This window comes from Carcharodon carcharias, chromosome 15 (genome assembly GCF_017639515.1).
Source record: "Carcharodon carcharias isolate sCarCar2 chromosome 15, sCarCar2.pri, whole genome shotgun sequence".
Classification (NCBI taxonomy): Eukaryota; Metazoa; Chordata; class Chondrichthyes; order Lamniformes; family Lamnidae; genus Carcharodon; species Carcharodon carcharias.
Window position 1 is genome coordinate 128626306 of NC_054481.1, and position 18812 is coordinate 128645117.

At 44.4% G+C, this 18812-nt stretch overlaps 1 long non-coding RNA gene across 1 annotated transcript; it reads left to right on the forward strand.

Moving 5' to 3' along the window:
* The first annotated feature begins 2 nt into the window (after positions 1-2).
* On the forward strand, positions 3-11230 carry LOC121288185. The gene is made up of 2 exons (XR_005945329.1): positions 3-568; positions 6959-11230. It is a non-coding gene; the product is annotated as an uncharacterized LOC121288185 (long non-coding RNA).
* Positions 11231-18812: the final 7582 nt, after the last annotated feature.

An 18812-nucleotide genomic window follows, 5' to 3' on the forward strand; every position in this document is an offset into this window, starting at 1 on the left:
TCCCCCCTCCCTCATTGGATACTGCCCGTCGTCATGGAGATCGAACACTGAGACAGGGAGGAGGAGGAGAGGGAGGGGGGGCGTGGTCATTGCGTCAGGAACTCCCGCGCAGAATGCCGCCTTTGAAATGGAACAAGAAGTTGAGCCACTTCCAGCCAGTGAGTCGGGAAAGCAGCGCGCCGGGAGTTGGGATTACCAGTTGAAAATGTTACTTTTTTTGTGTGTGAATTTGCCAATGAGCGCAATGTCCTTTCTTTTTCCCCACTTCTGCTAACCTCCCCTTCCCCTTATATTTAATCTATTTTTTTGGCCCATTTTAACTCAATATTTCAGCACTGGCAGCTTTTATTTGTTTCTCTCTCTCTCTCCCTCCTTTTCGCTTTTATCCCAAGGTTGCTCATTGCTATGAGTCCTCCTTTGGCAAGTGAGGATTGTCAAGGAGCTGAATGACCTCCACCCTCCAACTACGCTGCGCCGATAGGAGACGCATTTCCACAGGGCCGAAGTGACAAGGTCAGACTGGGATTTTTAGCGGAAAACAGTGGCACAGATTGCAAAAGGCTGGGAGGTGAATAGACTTGCGTTGATTTTTTTTTTACTTTTATTGAAACACTAAAAGCCGAGGCTGATTAATTCGATGTAAAACCTGACTTAACACAGCTCATACTAGGTGGAAACAACTGGAGATTTATTTCCACCGGAATCTAATTCCACACGCTATGAGCATCATAGCCCAGTTTAGTCAATGGTTGGCACCGTTTCTGTCAGGGTTGACTTTTTGAACTCCAAGGGGTCAATGTCATGTTGAGTTGGCAGGTGTGCAGTTTTTTATGGATTGCTGTAAATGTCTACCTTCCCCAACTCCCTTCCCAACTGGTGGTCTGTGATCCACTCCTTCAAAAGACAGCCCGATTGACAGAACTCCTCACATCTCATACATGAGAGTGTCAATCAATGTGTGGCATTCACATCAGTGACTATATGGCACAATCCTGGCTATTCAGTACTGTTGCGCTACAATACTTGACTTGAAGTTTCACTGATCCGTACTTGCTAAGCACTCCCCTCATGCTTGAGTAGTAACTAAAAGTGCTTTGGATGCATATTATTTCTATTAATGAGATATTCAAGTTTGAATAGTGTTGGCCGTTGTTTGAAAGATATAGGGCGGAATTTCCTGTGCCCATTGGCCTCGGGTGTCATGGTGGGTGTGAGGGGACAATATGGCGGGAAGGCCAAAAATCAGTTTCATGCCGTCGTAAAACCAGTTTGCAATTGTTTGCTCTGCCCGTCAATGGCAGTCTACATTTCTCGCCACCAGATGTTTTAGTACATCTGTATATAATTCTAAGCCCTGCTCGCCGGAATCATTCTCTCACGCTGGGTCATCCGAGCATATTGGCACCTGGTGAGCTGCACTTCACTCGGGACTTGGAGGTACATTTGCCTACCTTGCTTCGGCCAACGCTCACGGTCAGTGGTGATGTCCCTTGAGCTGGCAGTGAGCGCGATGCCAGTGAAAGTGTGTGAGTGTGTGAGTTTGGAGTGATGAGATGGTTGCCATACCCTGGCGACACAGATGAGATCATTCGCCCTCTTTCTGCACGGGATGGCTGACCTCTTGTATACAGCGTTGGCACTGACCACCACAGCCACCGTCTCCCAAGCCAGAGTGGTGAGACTGCTGGACCTCCTGCAGCCAGAGTGGGGTGGGGGGTGGTGGGGGTGGAGAAGATATCAAGGTGGGCCTCCAAAAGGCAGTCCAGTGACTAGTTACTGAAATCTTCTTGGCTTTCGGGGCCATGTCTTCACTGGAGCAGTTCTGGGCTGCAAGCATTGAAAACTGTGCGTGTGGCTGCAGTTTAGATATGGGACCCGGTGTGAGGAAACAGTGAGGTAACAGCGTGGTGGGTGTTTCAGAGGCTGCCTGGCAGCGAGTCAGCGTGTTTCCTGTGGATGCATAATTAATGAGGTGGGAAGCGACGTGAAAATCTGTAAAATGTCCTTTTTCCCGTCTGTTGCCACACTTGGTGCAAATCTGGGATGATTAGTTTATAGCCCATAGTTTATGTACTATGGCTATGACTCACTTGATTTCTTACTACAGAGGGTCAGAATGCAGGAGTGAAGAGCTGAGATCAGCTGTACGAACACAAACCCCACCTTCCTAACTTGTCCTTAGCTGTGAACGTGACAGACTCATCATCAGGATCAGCAAAAGGACTTTATACTTAGACAATCCATCCTTTTTTATTTTGCTTGACAATTTTCTCTCTTCTTCAGAAAGCATCCATTCCTCACTGGGCAAAGTTCCACAGGCAAAGGGTCATAGTCACCTCAGTGGGTGCAGTTTTGAGTGATTCATTGCATCCTTTTTATATGTGAATCCTGACAGTGATTTAAGATTGGGTCCATCATAGCTAAACCTAACCCTGTCCTTATCTGACATTCACACTACTCATTCAGGTCACTGGGCAGCTGTTCCAGCTTCCCCTTCACAGCCTCGAAGGCTGGGTCTAGTAATTAGCTCCTCTCCTAACCAAACTCTGACTTCCCAGTTTCATGAGGCAATCCCTGGTTCAAACTCTGGGCAGAGGTTCGGAGGCAGGTGCCTCGAAACCAGACAGCACCAGGTTGGTGGCACTCGCCAGCCTTAATTGGCAGTCTACTTAGCAGAAGGAGCTCTGATTTCAAAGCCCCAGCTATGGGTTAGCTAGCAAGGTATTCATCGGCTGATAATGTTGAAGGTTACCAATAGTGTCAACGGGCTGGACAGCGATATCAAGGGTAGATGAGGCTCTTAGCTGGCTCAGCAGCTCATCCAGGAGAAGGGCAACTCCAGAATCACACCTGCACCCTTTCAGTTACCACCCTTGTGGCACAACATTGCCCCAGTGCAATATTAGTTGCCTTGGATGGGGGAGTGGGAGAGGCTCTGCACAAACTTAAACATACTCAACATGTAGGTTATTTAGGAAGTCATCAACGTAGCACCATGTTATAAAGAAAGAAATTTCATTTACACGTCACCTATCACAATCTCAGAACCTCTCAACGCGCTTTACAGCCAACGAAGCACTTTTGAATTGTAGTCACTGTTGTAATGTAGGAAAGGTGGCAGCCAATTTGTGCACAGCAAGCTCCCACCAGCAGCAATAACATAGTGATGAGATCATCTGTTAAATTGATGTTGGGTTGAGGGATAACTATTCATCAGGTCATGAGGGAGAGCTCCTCAGCTCTTCAAACTAGTGCCATGGAATCTTTTATGTCCATCTGAGAGCATGGGTTTAACACCTCATCCAAAAGATTGCACCTCCAACAGAACAGCACTCCCTCAGTCCTGCACTGGAGCATCAAGCTGTGGAAACCTTCTGACTGCAAGGGAAGACTGTTACCAACTGGGTTGGTCCTGACAGCACAGCCAATCCAGCATCGATTGGGGATTGAACCCAGGCACCTTCTTAATCAATTTGGCCCATCTGCTCTCCGAGTCTTCGGGGAAGCCATTAATCTGGCTTGTCCAGCACCAAGCACTTGGGGAAAATATTTGTGAGGGGGCTGTGCCTTTAACAGAGAAATGATTATTTCAGAACCCTGTACACTGCTAAAAGCAAAATGTATGGAGTGCTCTTAAAAAAATCTCACTGACCAGCTCTTGAGTGGTGACTTCCTTGGTCTAAACCCCCAGAGTGTAGTTGCGTGCCCTTACTAATAAGTAAAAGCATTAAAATAACACAGAAAACAATGAATTACAGTGAGTGCAACTTGCAAGCCAGCTATGGTCATAAATTACCTGGTCCTCCAGTACATGTTCAGAGCAAGTAAGCAGTGCAATGATGACTTTTATTGCACCAGCACAGGAGTTAAATATATAACACACATAACATTGAATATATGTTCGTAATCCTATTACTTACATCTGTATCCTCTGGTTTAAGCTTGATGTGAGAGTGACGGGTACGACAGTTACACCAGAATGAAGGCTGAACATTTTTTGCCTTACTCTGTCACTTGACTCACCGCTTTATATGCAGCGAGAAGAGATGATAAGAATTAGGGATTTTAGCAGGCTGAGTGGGTTAGAATACTCTGCTTTTACTTTGGGGACCTGGGTTAAGATCCAAGACAGACTAATGGGATGAAGTGTCTTTTATCTGCGAGCTGCGAAGGTCAAAAGTAAGTGAGTTTGACCAGATTCCTTTCCTAGTGAATGGAGGCCTGCAGCATAAAACTGCCTGTAATTCAGCACTATTGGCAATAGACTGGCTGTCTTTGATCAGAGAGGTCACGGCTATGTCTGACAATAGAAATGGAAGTGTTACACTGATACAACAGGAGGCTTCTACATGTTGCTGGGCAAAGAAATCTGTACCCAGCATCTGATCTGTGAGGTGCGCGACCTGAGGAGCACTTAATCCTCAGCCGGTGCAAGAAGTACATTCCTCAGAGTTCCAACACTCCGAGGTGGGCAACAGATTGCCTCAAACCCCTAGAAGAAGATTCAAAACGTGTTTGAAAAATCAGCTGGCGTTGAGAAATGAGGACCAACTTTAAATGCTCGTAAATATTTTAAAGAATAGCTGCAATGCCATTAAGGTTAGGTGTTTTAGCAAATATTGCGTGCAGCAATTAGAGAGGTAATTTAGAGATTGCCATATGCAACATCACTGGCTGGCTCTGCTTAGTCAAAATCTGATTACTGGCTTCCTTTGTCAAAATCTCAGAATAAAAGCATGCTTTCTGATTGATTGAGGCAAACACAATGATTCACAACATCTGCTAAATTCTTAACATAGAATCAGGGAATGATGGCAACATGGAAGGAGGTCATTTGGCCCATTGTGTTCATGCTGACTCTCTGCAAGAGCAAGTTAGCTATTCCCAATCCTCCACTCTTTCCCCATAACCCTGCTGTTTATTTTCTGTTCAGGTGTTTATCCAATTCCTTTCTGAAAGCCACAACTGACCCTACCTCCACCACACTCTCGGGCAGTATATACCACTCACTTTGCAAAAATGTTTCTCCTCATTTTGCCATTGCTTCTTTTGCCAATTACCTTAACTTGATGTTCTGTGGTTCTCGATCCTTCTGTCAAAAGAAACAGTTTTTCCCGATGTACTCTGTCCAGTCCCCTCATGATATTGAACACCTCTATCAAATCTCTCAATCTTCTCTTCCCTAAGGAGAATAACCCCAGCTCCACATAACTACTTATCCACATAACTGAATTCTCTCATTACTGAAACCATTGTGGTAAATCTTTTCTGTACCTCTCTAAAGACTTCACAACCTTTCTAAAGTGAATGTTTTCGAGACAAGCTGTTGAGTATATTTATGTCATTTGAAGGCCTCCAATTTGCATAAAGTATCTTTTTGTGGAGACTGGGGCAATTTTCTGCTATTTCCTCTACATTCTCATCTCAAGCAGCCCACCTGATTGGCACCACACCTACAAACATTCACTCCCTCCATCACCGACGCACAGTAGCAGCAGTGTGTACCATCTACAGGATGCATTGCTGGAATTGACCAAGGCTCCTTGGACAGCACCTTCTAAACCCACGACCACTACCATCTAGAAGGACAAGGGCAGCAGATAGATGGGAACACCACCACCTGCAAGTTTCCCTCCAAGTCACTCACCATCCTGACTTGGAAATATATCGCCATTCCTTCACTATCGCTGGGTCAAAATCCTGGAATTCCCTCCCTAACAGCACTGTGGGTGTACCTACACCACATAGACTGCAGCGGTTCAAGAAGGCAGCTTATCACCTTCTCAAGGGCAACTAGGGATGGGCAATAAATGCTGGCCCACGTAGTGAAACCCACATCCCGTGAATGAACAAAAAACACTCATAGCTCTGAAAACATTTCAATGAGTTGTCATAGAGTTATATGGCATGGTGAGTTGTTTGGCACTATAATTGTTTAAATATATTAATATATACTAATAATAGTGATAGTAACTGGTGTGGACTGTACACTGAAGTCCTACATATTTTGTTATTCTTCCATGGAATGTGGGAGCCTACAGTGCATCTTATAGATGGTCCACACTGCTGCCACTGTGAGGCATGGAGACAGAGATAGAAATTAACCCAAAACACACTTCAGATCTTCTCCTTGAGTTCCCTTGCCAAAGACAGGTCTGACCCACTGTGCCACGATCTCCACCAAGGGTAGGGCAAGGAGGCATGTCCCAAATCCACCCCAGCTGGAACAGGGATCAAATCCTGCACTGTTGGGACCAATCCAATCCAGGCTGACTGACTGGCCAACTGCCATCCCTCCCACTCTCTTCCCCCAAAGAGTCCAAATGCCGTGGCAATGTACACTTTTCCATGCGTATTGTAGTCTGGAACTATAGATAGTGATTGTAGAGACTCCAATTTCTTTCCATCACATAGCTGACCAGGAATCTCTCCTGCTCGCCATTGATAACAGGTTGGAAGGATTCGCAGGTTGATAATCAATCTGTTTGGCCGCATAATGATCTCACTTTCCTTGGCCATCAAGTCCTGGAGTGGGACTTGAATCTGGAGCTTCTGGCTCACAGACAGGGACACTATCCACTTACTCTTCAAATAACAGAGCCAATTTCTCAGTCCCCACATGTGACAATGGAGTGAATTGTGCAGCCAGGAAATTGTACATAATTTTCAAATTAGTGGGGACTAGATTCCCTGATTTTCCTACCTGGAATGTGCAACGTGCTCACATTGTCCATTTAAGATGGCAGGGCGAGGCACATTCTGGATTGTCGGAACGTTAGTGTTTAATGGGGGTCCAGATTGGATTTGTCAGAACCGAATATTTCAGTATCTTTTGGTAGCTTGTTTCATTTTGGAGATTTTTGTCCCAGAAGTTTGACAGCCAGATTTATAATTAATACAACAAGAATTATAGATATTGGAATTTCACAGTGTATTCTCCCCCTTGTGTGACCTACAGGAAGAAGACAATGAAAGCGGTGATGTGAGGCAGGTTTGATTGCAACAGTGTGGATTGCCACACCCCTTCTCACTTACACATCTATATATTATATATATAATATGGAGACAAAGGCAACCTACCTGGGACTGAAGGAGATGTATTTGCAGCCATTTCACGAAGGTGGTGGTGAAGGATTGATGCCATCTTGCTTGGGTCTAACCTGATGACAACCTCCATTACAGGGATGGCACTGCCAGCAGCAGTCAAGGTCACCATAATCCTGAACTTATATGTTGTAAACTCATTCCAAGCTACTCTAAGGGACCCCAGCAACGCTGACCAATCGGCACTAGTTAAGTGGCATTAAGGAGATCACTGACAGAAGCAACATTATTATCTTTCCCTGAAAACTCTACTGCTGTATGAGAGGATCCAACAATTTTGGTTACAATGTAGGATGCCCCCAAGTTATTGATGGTGCCCATGGCCATTCCTGCACACTATACTATTGCCTACATCGACTGCCAATAGGTATAACTTTATCAACATTTAGGTGGTCTGTGGTGATCAACAAAGCATCATGTGTTTCATCTTTATCTGGGATACTGAAGAAGGCAGCCAACAGGATGGGGGATAAACTTACCCTCTTCAGGTGCCCCATGACGGCATTAAGATGGAGACAGCTGGCATCAGAACAAAGATACAGGACTTACCTGAGCATTTAATACTCCATAAATATCTTGACATAGCATCAGAAGCTTGGGCTGAATGAGAGGCATTTTCCATGGCAGCTCCTCTGGACTCTCAGAGACGCTCATAATCTGCTACACACTACACACCACTGTCACCCAGAGAGGCTCAACGATGGAGTAGATGGACAAGGAGGAGATTGAGAAGGACCACACACATCCCAGGAGCAGATCAAGATACTGCCAGACAACCAGAAAATATTGCTTCTGAAACATTGGTGCAGCAACATGGTAGATTCCCATTCATGAGACCTTCGACTAAGCATATCCAGCCCATGTATCAGTCCTCTCCATATCACCAACATTGGCTTAACTCAACTACCAAGGATTCCAATCCTCTGATCCACCAATATCCTGTTCTAATCTGTCAAGAGAAGCTCTCAACACAGTCGCAAATAAAATGCAACCAAATGTAATTCCCTAAAAGTGATTAGTGTATATAGCACAATGCTTCCCTTGGTGATAGGCGTGTTTTGGGTATTCTATGCCTTACCCTTGTGCTGCTCCTAGGTGCATTCCCAGTGACAGGTGTAAGGAAAATAGTTGGCTGTTGGGAGTTAGTGAGAAGCTCCAGGGATTGAAGTGTCTCCTTGTGCTGAATCATGAGCTGTCTCTGCAACACTGCTATCACATCTTTTACTAAAGTAGCTAGAAAGCCCTGCCTACTTTCTGGCATATCTTTTGTGGTGGAGAGGGCGTCTAGATACCCTTGGTGTCACCATCAGGGCACAGCGATCATTATCCCTTTCGGCTGGGTGCTCCCTCATTCTAACCCCTGACCTGCATGAGAACAGAAGGATTACAGCCAATTTTGTACAGGATCCGTTTGAATCTAGTTTTTTGCTTCAGAGGATTTTTTTTTGAAGAATTAAGTTAAACTAAACATTTTTTTCTCCAGTAACAAGTTATTTGCTACAACTGGGTAAAAGAAAATGTAAAAATTGAAGAAAGAAATTCATCCTTAATGGCAATAGAGATCAGTCTGCAATAAGCGTTACTAAATTTTTAGATTAAAAATAATGCAAATATAGGGTCCAAAATAATGTACAGAGCACTAAAGCAAATACCCCAAAAATTCTGAACTTCCCCATCCCATGAAATAAATCTTGTGTATTCAACCCTTGTATTCCCCTTGTGGATTTTTTTTGTATTTCTGTCTTATTCCAATGAAGAGAAGTGAAGGAATGTTGGATGCATTGACAGCTTACGACATAAGCCTGTGTCTAATGCACTTTCAATGCAGTATCTTTTTTTTACACGTACTCAGGGCATTAGATCCCATTCTCTTTAGCCTTTACTGTAGAATTTACTCTGACTTATTGCCTCCTGCCCAGCAGAGTGAAGACCTCACCTGTGGCAAGGGTGTCCCAGGGATCCAAACGTGCAAAACTCCCTTTGCCATATATATCCTGTGGAAGGAGAGTGACTGACGATGCTCTATGTTATCAAGCAGTTTGCTGCCCAGAGCTCAGTCCTTTCAGAATCGCTGCTGCATGTTATATCCCAGTGCCCACACCTTCCTAGCAAATACCAAGATCCCACCTGCTGGCCAATTCAGACCAGGAGTTAACCATGAAGCTGGTTTTAGGAAATCCTGCAAGATTAGTTTAGTGATGTCTCAGTGAGCACTAAACTCCCCGCTTCAATGTTGGGAGCTGAAAAGCATTGCTGTAGTGTTCTAGAGTTGTTTTTACCCCCAGTCTCTCAATTCTGTCCTAGACCGCAAGCATACTAATATGGCAGCCAACCTCTGGAGAAAGTGAAGGTCACTTCACATAAAGACATTAATTAAAAGGAGGGGCTCTCCATCAGGGTCTATTTGGTACAACACATTTAAACATCTTTGAGAAGTGGCCCCCGACAAATGTGACACCAATGATATAAAAGATAAAGCAGTACCTTTAAAGTCTTACAGAATTAGGTATGTTTTTGTGTGCTTATGCATTATGCAAATGAATGAGAAATAATGTTGTGGTCTTTAAAGAAGCCCAAATTCTGATCAGAAACAAGAAAAGTGGGTCTAAAACAAAACAGAAATTGAAATGCATGAGATGTGGCTCATTTATAAAAGGATCACCTTGATAAGACATAAAACTAACTGATAACAATGGCCAGTGAAATAATAAACCATGATGATTCAGACTACTTGTTCCTTCAGTTAATGAGTCACATATAAGTAATTGAAGTGACTAGTAGCAGTGCTTGTTATAAGACACATTCTGCTATTAAACTCTATCCTATTTGACTAATGTTCATAGATAAAGAGGCTCTTATGTCGGCTGACAGGAGTTAAATGGGACTTGTAAGAGTAATTTTCTTCAGTGAGCTCAGGTACCACCTGCCTAAATTTATGAGGATTGTTCAATCAATGGAGAGAGTAAAAAATCATTTTATCCCTCCTGTTTTGGGAGGATTTGAACCCAGTTCTTTGCAAAAAGACAATGCTTTAACTCCTTTAAGCAGCTTTAATGTGCAAACTTGGCTTTCACCAATACATCCATCTTCTTTAATAAGTCAAAGGTTCACAACCATGATTTTTTCCAACATGATCCCAAAACACTATGGTAACAAACAAGGACAAAACAGTCTCGCTTGATGCAATTCTTGTGGAAGTGTTGGATTCCCAACCAGAGGCTCCCAAGTTACAATTCCAGCTTCAATTCCTATTCAATTTTATCGGCATGAGTTTGCCAGTTCTAGGTTGCACCATGGATTGGAGCACTGGACCAGTGCTGTGCCTTGGGAGGAGAAACTAAAACGTGTCCGGCAGAAGCACAGCAGCAGTGGTAGTTTGAACCAGGATTGCTGCTCTCCTGAATGAAACAGAGGGTTAAGCAGTGAAGTGGGAAATGAAAAAAAGGTAGAGGTTTGTCTGGTGTTTGGAGAGTCTAGAATTCGGGGGCATAGTCTAAAACTTAAAACCAGATCTTTCAGGAGTGAAATTAGGAAACACTTCTACACGTGAGGTGCGTTGGAAGTTTGGAACCCTCTTCCCCAAACTGCAATTGATACCAGGTCATTTTGTCTTGTTTGTTCTTGGGATGTGGGCATTGCTGGTGAGGCCAGCATTTGTTGCCCATCCCTAATTACCCCTGAGAAGGTGGGCCACTTCTAGTCCCTGTGGTGTAGGTACACCCAAGTGCTAAATTAGCAATTGTCAATTTTAAAACCGAGATTGATAGATTTTTATGAAACAAAGGTATTACACGATATGAAGCAAAGGAGTTATTAGATTTTTATGAAGCAAAGGTATTACAAGATATGAGGCATAAGGAGTTATGGTCACAGCTCAGCCATAATTTTATTGAATGGAGGAACAGGCTCGAGGAGCTAAATGGCCTCCTCCTGTTCCTGTGAATGCAGGGGCAAAGGAGTGAAGATTATAAACAAGGACATCTTTTTCCTCATATAACAATGGAATAACGACCAAAGCGTCATTGCTGTGAGACCATTGTTTTGTAATAATTTAATTGCTTAGTCTTAGTTTGAATGCTTTTGTGCACTGTTTGGTAAAAATAATGTTCCTGCAAAATCACTTTTATTAGTGTTGTACTATTTGCATTATTGTTCAAAGAAAGACAAGTAGGTATTGGAGAGATTATTTAGAAGCTGCACTTTTTAATTAATCTTTGCACTGAATCACAATTATGCCATCTGCTGGGACCAGTCGACAGTAATGTTTTCAATTGGAATTATGACCTAAAAGGGATTCAGAAGACCTAGTTTGCTAAAGGTCTATTTACACTTATAGCTCAAAATTACGGTGTGCACAGACTGAGAGCTGAAGTTACGTAATTTTTTTTAGGTTCAAGTCAATGCAGTCTTTACTTGCACATTTCAGAAGATTACTCCCTGCCATTCCCACTCTTTACATGCATACTGCCAGTTTCAAATGCAGGTTAGGTTTCTACTGTTAAGTAGATGTTAAATGCCAATTAAGGAAATCTCACTCAGTTTCATACAGTCACTCACTTCACCTCAATTATATGGATTTCACACCCATTATGACTTGCAGTGGAGCTCTAAAGGGAGTCAACATTGTGCGCAGAGCTAACCGGGAAGAAATTAAAATCCATTTGGAAGCCTCCTTCCCTCTGTTCAACCATACACTGCATTTGTATGAATGCAGGGTTTGGAGCAGGGTTAACAGGAGAGAGCAGCTCAGGAAGTTTTGGAGGCACAACAGAAACAGAAATACCTGGAAAAACTCAGCAGGTCTGGCAGCATCGGCGGAGAAGAGCACAGTTGACATTTTGAGTCCTCATGACCCTTCAACAGAACTAAGTAAAAATAGGAAAGGGGTGAAATATAAGCCGATTTGGGTGTGGGGTGGGGGGGCGGGGGGGAGGTGGTGGGGGGAGAAGGGGCGGGTTGTTGGGAGAAGCAAGCAGTGATAGGAGGAGATAACCAAAAGATGTCACAGACAAAAGAACAAAGAGGTGTTGTAATGTCAACTCTGCTCTTCTCCGCCGATGCTGCCAGACCTGCTGAGTTTTTCCAGGTATTTCTGTTTCTGTTTTTGTTTTGGATTTCCAGCATCCGCAGTTTTTTGTTTTTATCTCTTCGTTTTGGAGGCACACCTGCTTGACTCTCCATTGTTCATATGCAATATTGTTCATATGTAATGCATATGAAACTGGGATCTCGGGGTGGGGGGAGCTCTGTCGGAGGAAGCTTTCACTAAGGCCAGAATGTCACGTCTCATAGGCGGGCGCACGGTCAATCTGGACAGATGCGAAATAGCCCAACATCATTCTGCATGTAAGCAATCCTCAGGTCGGCAGGTACACGTGCATGCATGTCAGAGGCTGCACCCACCAACAATTCAAGGGCCAATTCAAACCATTAAAAAGGCAATTGATCCCAATTCTATGCTGCCCGTGTAATTTTGCGCTTGTCACACATGCAGAAGGGCAGCCCACTTTTAACGAAACCTCACCCAAGGTGGGGATAAAAAGGCTCGGCAGCATTGCCAGTGTGAGTAGCAAGGAGTTTAGGAGATAGTTTGCTGCTGGTTGTGTTTTTGAATTGGACAGCTTCATTTCAGTTCTCAGCTTCATTCTTAGCATTTCTAGGCTTCAGTTCAGGACTCATTTGTGTCCCCAAGGCCCCCAGAGGATTTTGACCGTGTGGACTCTTCCAGGTATCAGACAGCCTTCCCTTACCCTGGTTGTGGTTGTGACCACAATGGGGGTTGTGGTCTCCACTGGAGGCACCTCCTCTGAGGAGGAAGAGAGGGGCAGAAGGGAGAGGAAACCGGGGTGTTCCAATGCAGCTTCCAGGGGAGGGACCTGTGGGAGGAGAGGCCCAGGCACAAGGGGCGCAGGGCCAGCAGGTAGTCCAAGGCGGAAGGGGCTGCAGAAGATGTCACTATCCTGCTGCCAGGGTTTACAGGCAGCGATGCAGCTACCTCAATATGTCTGAGGTACAATGCCGGAGGAGGCTTCGCCTCTCCACGGAGAGCGTAACCTCCATTTGTCAGGTGATTGGACCTGAGATCAGCTCCGACTGTGTGGGTGGACACCCCATGCCAGTGGCTCTGAAGGTCACAGTGACCCTCAACTTCGATGCTTCCGGCTCTTTCCAGGGGTCAGTGGGGGATCTGTGTGGAGTGTCCCAATCAGCTGTCTGTAGTTGCATCAAGCTGGTGACAGAAGCTCTGTTCAGGTGGGTAATGACCTTTATTCTTTACCATACAGACAAGACCAGCCTGGCTGAGCGAGCCAGAGGCTTTGCAGTGATTTCTGCGTTCCCCCTTGTCCGGGGTGCAATCGACTGCACACACGTAGTCATCAAGGCTCCACCGGCTCAGCCGGGTGCCTTCATCAACAGGAAGGGCTTCCACTCGATGAACATCCAGATAGTTTGTGACCACAAGACGCAGATTCTGCAAGTCTGTGCAAGGTACCTGGCAGCCCCATGGCCCTTAAATCCTCCGACACTCCCGGGTGCCGAGGCTGTTCAGTGCTCCAGTCCGACTGGATGAATGGCTGCTGGGTGAAAAGGACTATCCGTTGAAAAAGTGGCTCATGATGCCACTCCGTCACCCAAGAACAGAGGCCGAGCAGCGTTATAATAGGAGTCACACCTCCACAAGGGCGGCGATAGGGAGGACCATAGGTCTACTGAAGATGCGCTTTCGATGCCTGGACTGTTCAGGAGGAGCACTACAATACCCCCCAGAGAGGGTGTCACTGATTGTGGTTGCAGGCTGCGCTCTCCACAATCTGGCTCTGGCAAGGGGGTCCCACTGGACAAAGAGGATCCTGAGGCAGCTCCACAGGCCATAGAGGATGAATCCAGTAATGAATCAGGAGAGGAGCATGGTGAGGAGAATGTTTAGGGCATGGAGCCAAACCTCTGTAAGCTTCAGGGAGGCAGGGACACCAGGGAAGCCTTGATCCAACGCTCCTTCAGCTGGGCTGCCAAAGATCAGCTTCCACCTCATGCCAGGGCTGCCGCCTCCATCTCGGATGTCTGAAATGACCCTTTCATTTGAACCCAAAGTCCCCTCAGTGCCTGTGCAATGAAGTTTAGAGTCACTCACATTCAGCTTGAGATACTGGTGCACCAATGAAACAAGTGAGGCATATTCAGGCCATTAAGACAAAAGAGGAATTTATATCGTGTTGGCCTTGGCACTCACATCGAATGACATTACCATATATAGTGTTAATGGTCACATTAGTAAACATATTAACAAAACATGGCAGAACAGAAGATCACCCGTGACCAGTCCCTCTTGTGCTCATGGTGCCTTAAGCTTACGTTTATAATTACTACGTCTTGGTGCTCACCAATGGTTTTCTGGACAGACTCGAAAGATTTTCCCCGGCAGCCTTCAGGGAGCTGCCTTTGCCGGTTTTAAAGCGCCCGCTGGTCGCCATTGGACCCGGTGTCCGACAGGCTCCGGCCCCCACCCCCACCCCCACCCCCGCCCCAACCCCCGCATCTGCCTGGCCCTCCCTGACCATTGAGAAAACACGTTTCACGCTGGGCAGACCTTAACTGGCCATCCAGCGTGAAACCACGTTTGAAACGTGACTGTGGCCAGGAACAAATTCCACATCGGTTTCCGTTCCTGCTGACTTGGCACACACATGCCAAGCGTGAAATTCAGGCCCAAGATATCTGACCACGTTGGACTAGATCTGGAGCCTCTAACATTACCACATTTGATGTACCAATGAAAGTTAACTATTTTGGCATTCCAGGCAACTGCAGAAGACGTATTGATGATTAGCACCTCCAGTATTAAACATGCAATGATTTGAGAACAGCACCAATGTCCATATATACAGTGCGTCGAATGCTGTTTCTCATCCCTGAAGGCTTCACAATAAGAGCGAAAAAATACAGTGAACACCAAGCATGAGGAAAAGGAGGTACTCAGATGGAGAACTAAGGCTTTTGAGGAGGATTTTGAAAGTAGGTGGTGAGATGGAGAAAGCTGGGTAGACAATGCCAGAACGTAGGAGTGTGGTGACTGAATAAGTGACCATGAATGGTGTAATAGAGGGAATGAGGAAAAGTCCAGTCTTATTGGATTGGAAGGCATATGCAAGGAGGAGATCGCTAAGATGGAATAGCGAGAGGGCATGGAGACATTTGAAAACAGGGTCAGAATGTTGAAATTCACATGCTGGACCTCAAGCTCAATAAAAATCACTGCTGTCCAATTTCAAGAAAAGAAATGGATAACTCATAAAAATCAGGCTTCCATTTAAAAACGAAGTGAGTGGCTCTTGGAAGCAGAATATCATCTTCCACGCAAACATTAGCAACTTTTGTTAAGCTTGTTCTTTAATTAAAATTTGTAAATTTATGAATGTGTGCCAGATATTGTACCTACGATGTTAAAAACAGTACTATTGACAATTTTCTACACATTTCAAACTTGGCAAAAATGTTTTCTAAGACACTTTACATGATAAAATTGTCCCTTTAAACAGAGTTGGGAGCAGAGTTTGTTTGCGTTCTTTATGGAAACCACTTACAGCTAAATTTCAAAATTGTGGAGGTCCTGCAACCTCAAGATTAAATCTGGATCAAGTAGTAATAAATCGTAACTCTTGCCAGTGGCACTTGTGTCAGTTAAAGTTCTTTAGTTCTGGGGCAGCAGGATAGTAAACTGGAACTTTTCTCCTCTTAAGTTCCTGTTATTCTGGGTGTTTGTTGGAACTTTAATTCCAGAAACGAGTGCACAACAGATTCTTTTGATTTGGCTAAGTTGATTATTTTAGGGTACTTTTTGTGTGCCTATCCTTCTCAGGCTGTGAGCCACTTAATGCCAATCGGGGGCACAATTGGCCACTTTTAACGCCATTGTTTGACTGGGCTGCAGACAGGGCAGCTACAGCAGGGTAGGATGGGCTATTGCCAGTCCCCCACCCCCATGACTGATCCAAGCAAATATTTGATTGAACAGCAGCCTTAAAATTCAGGTCTCTTTCTAATTGGTTTAATTGCTTGAGGTCCCTCCCTTTTCCGAAACTTCACACAACTGATCAAAATTGCCCCTGTCTGTCAACAAGGATACAGCGTTGGCAACAGATGTCTGCCATACATTCCTGTGAGTGTCCCTCTCAGTCTCTGCATCAACTGACATTTGACTGGTATCCGCTATCAAAGGCTAACTTTAAACTACATTTCATCTTGTGTACCCATAAACCTCCTAGCTGGGGCTGAGAAAGTGGCATTTTCCCTCTTCACCCTCCTTTCTGATGTTTTCATATGACTTTGTGTCTGAGGCCAGGATTATAGTACAGCACGTTTAGTTTTGGAAGGGTTCTCTTTATTCGAAATGTTCTTTTTGTGGGGCCGATGGATAAAGCTGGATGCCTTGAAGAGGTGGTTTGAATCCAGATACGTTGCTCCTGGATTCTATTAAGCCTCCTTTCCTGCAACATTTATGAATTCCAAGTCTGCCTTTTCATCATCTGAAATTTTGCAGAAAAAAAAGATAATACTAGCGTAACAGGGTTGGACTTGCAACAGTGATGAAAAAAAAAACACAAACATTTCTTTGAACATTGCTTGAACATAATGAAAAAAAGGGTCTTAAACTTATAATTATTTTAAATGAGTCAAGACTCTGACAATGTTACTTCAAAATAACTAGCTTTACCTCAGCCTCTCATTAGCAACATTATAGAAGAAACTCATGTCACATTTTGATTACAAAGTTGATGCTTGTTATTTTAGTATTCTTCAAATGCACATATAAATAACAATGTGCTGGACGGATGACATTGCTGAAGATTGGATCAGTTTCCACTTGACTCATATCACAGCCCAACGACACAGGCCTAATAAAAATCAGAGCCATTTCACATGACCTCCACAGGATACCTCCAGCAAGGGTCACTGGGTGAAAACTACCCGGTCTGGCACTTTTTAACCGCACATCTCCCAGAAACAGGTTGTTGAACTTTGTTCCCATCTTTAACGCCTTAGGCCCCCACCAGGCTGATTCTGGGCTGCACTTCCTGTTCTATTGACTCGCTCAATGTGAAACTGTCACAGAGTGGCCACTTAGAATTACATAGAATTCACAGCATGGAAGCAAGCCAGTTGACCTGACAGGTCTGTGCTGGCGTATTTATGCTCACACAAGCCTCCTCCTATCCTACTTCATCTCACCCTTACAGCATATCCTTCTCTTCCCGTCTCCCTCGTGTGTTTTTCTATTATATTTCTTCACCTAGTTTCCTGATTTGAAAGGAGAACACAGAGTTACAAACAGCATTGCCACATCATATCTGTTTCGATAATTATTCCTGATTGCTATCAACCACCAGGTGTTTCCGTCAACTGTAGTAAAGAAAAGAATCACAAATTAAGATAAAGCAAAATACTGTGGATGCTGGCAATCTGAACTAGAAACAGAAAGTGCTGGAAAAACTCAGCAGGTCTGACAGCGTCTGTGGAGAGAGAAATTAAGACAAATTAACACAAATTAAAATGGTTGGCTCAGAACTTGATTTCTTGTGAGGAAGCCTGAAGTAAGAGTCAAATCTGAGACAAAGTGATCAGACTGAAACTAAAGTTCTAAACATTTCAAGATTTGTCAGGAAACCATAACATCTGGGGCAAAAGGAAATTGATAACAATGAATAAAGTCTAGGGAACTAAAAACCAATTGTAGTAGGGGTGGGTCCAAATGCTGAGATGAACTGACCAGGACCTGATGGGTTGCATCCTAGGATATTAAAGGAAGTAGTTACAGAGATAATGGATGCTCTGGCAGTAATCGTCCAAGAATCCTTAGATTCCAGAAAAGTCCCAGAATATTGGAAAACTGCCAATGTAACACCCTTATTGAAAAAGAGAGGGAGACAAAAAAGCAGGTTACTGTAGGCCAGTTAGCTTAACATCCATCATTGGGAAAATGTTAGAGTCTATTATAAAGGATGTAATAGCAGAGCATTTAGAAATGCACAATCTAATCAAGCAGAGTCAGCATGGCTTCATGAAGGGGAAATCATGCCTGACAAAGTTATTAGAATTCTTTGAGGAAGTAACTAGCAAGATAGATAAAGGGGAACCAGTAGATGTTGGCCGGGATTTTGTGGCCCTGTTGCGGGTGGGACCCGATGTGGGGTGAGGCGGTGCCCCAGCCAGAAGTCCATTGACTTGCGGTGGGACTGGAAGGTCCCAGCTGTGGACGGGTGCTAAAAATCCCGCTCATAATATATTTGGATTTCCAAAAGGCATTCGATAAGGTACCGCACATAAGGCTACTTAAAGAGATAAGAGCCCATGGTGTTGGGGGTAGTATATTAGCGTAGATAGAGGATTGACTAATTAATAAAAGATAGCAAGTTGGGATAAGTGGGGCATTTTCAGGATGGCAACCTGTAACTAGTGGAGTACCACAGGGATCAGTGCTGGGGCCACAGTTATTTACAATATACATTGTATGAGGGAAGTGAATATATTATCATCAAGTTTGCGGATGACACAAAAATAGGTGGGAAGGCAAGTGGTGAGGATGACATAAAGAGTCTACAGAGGGATAGAGACAGGTTGATTGAGTGAGCAAAAACTTGGCAGGTGGAATATAATGTGGGAAACTGTGAGGTTATGCACTTTGGCAGGAAGAATAGAGGAGCTGAATATAC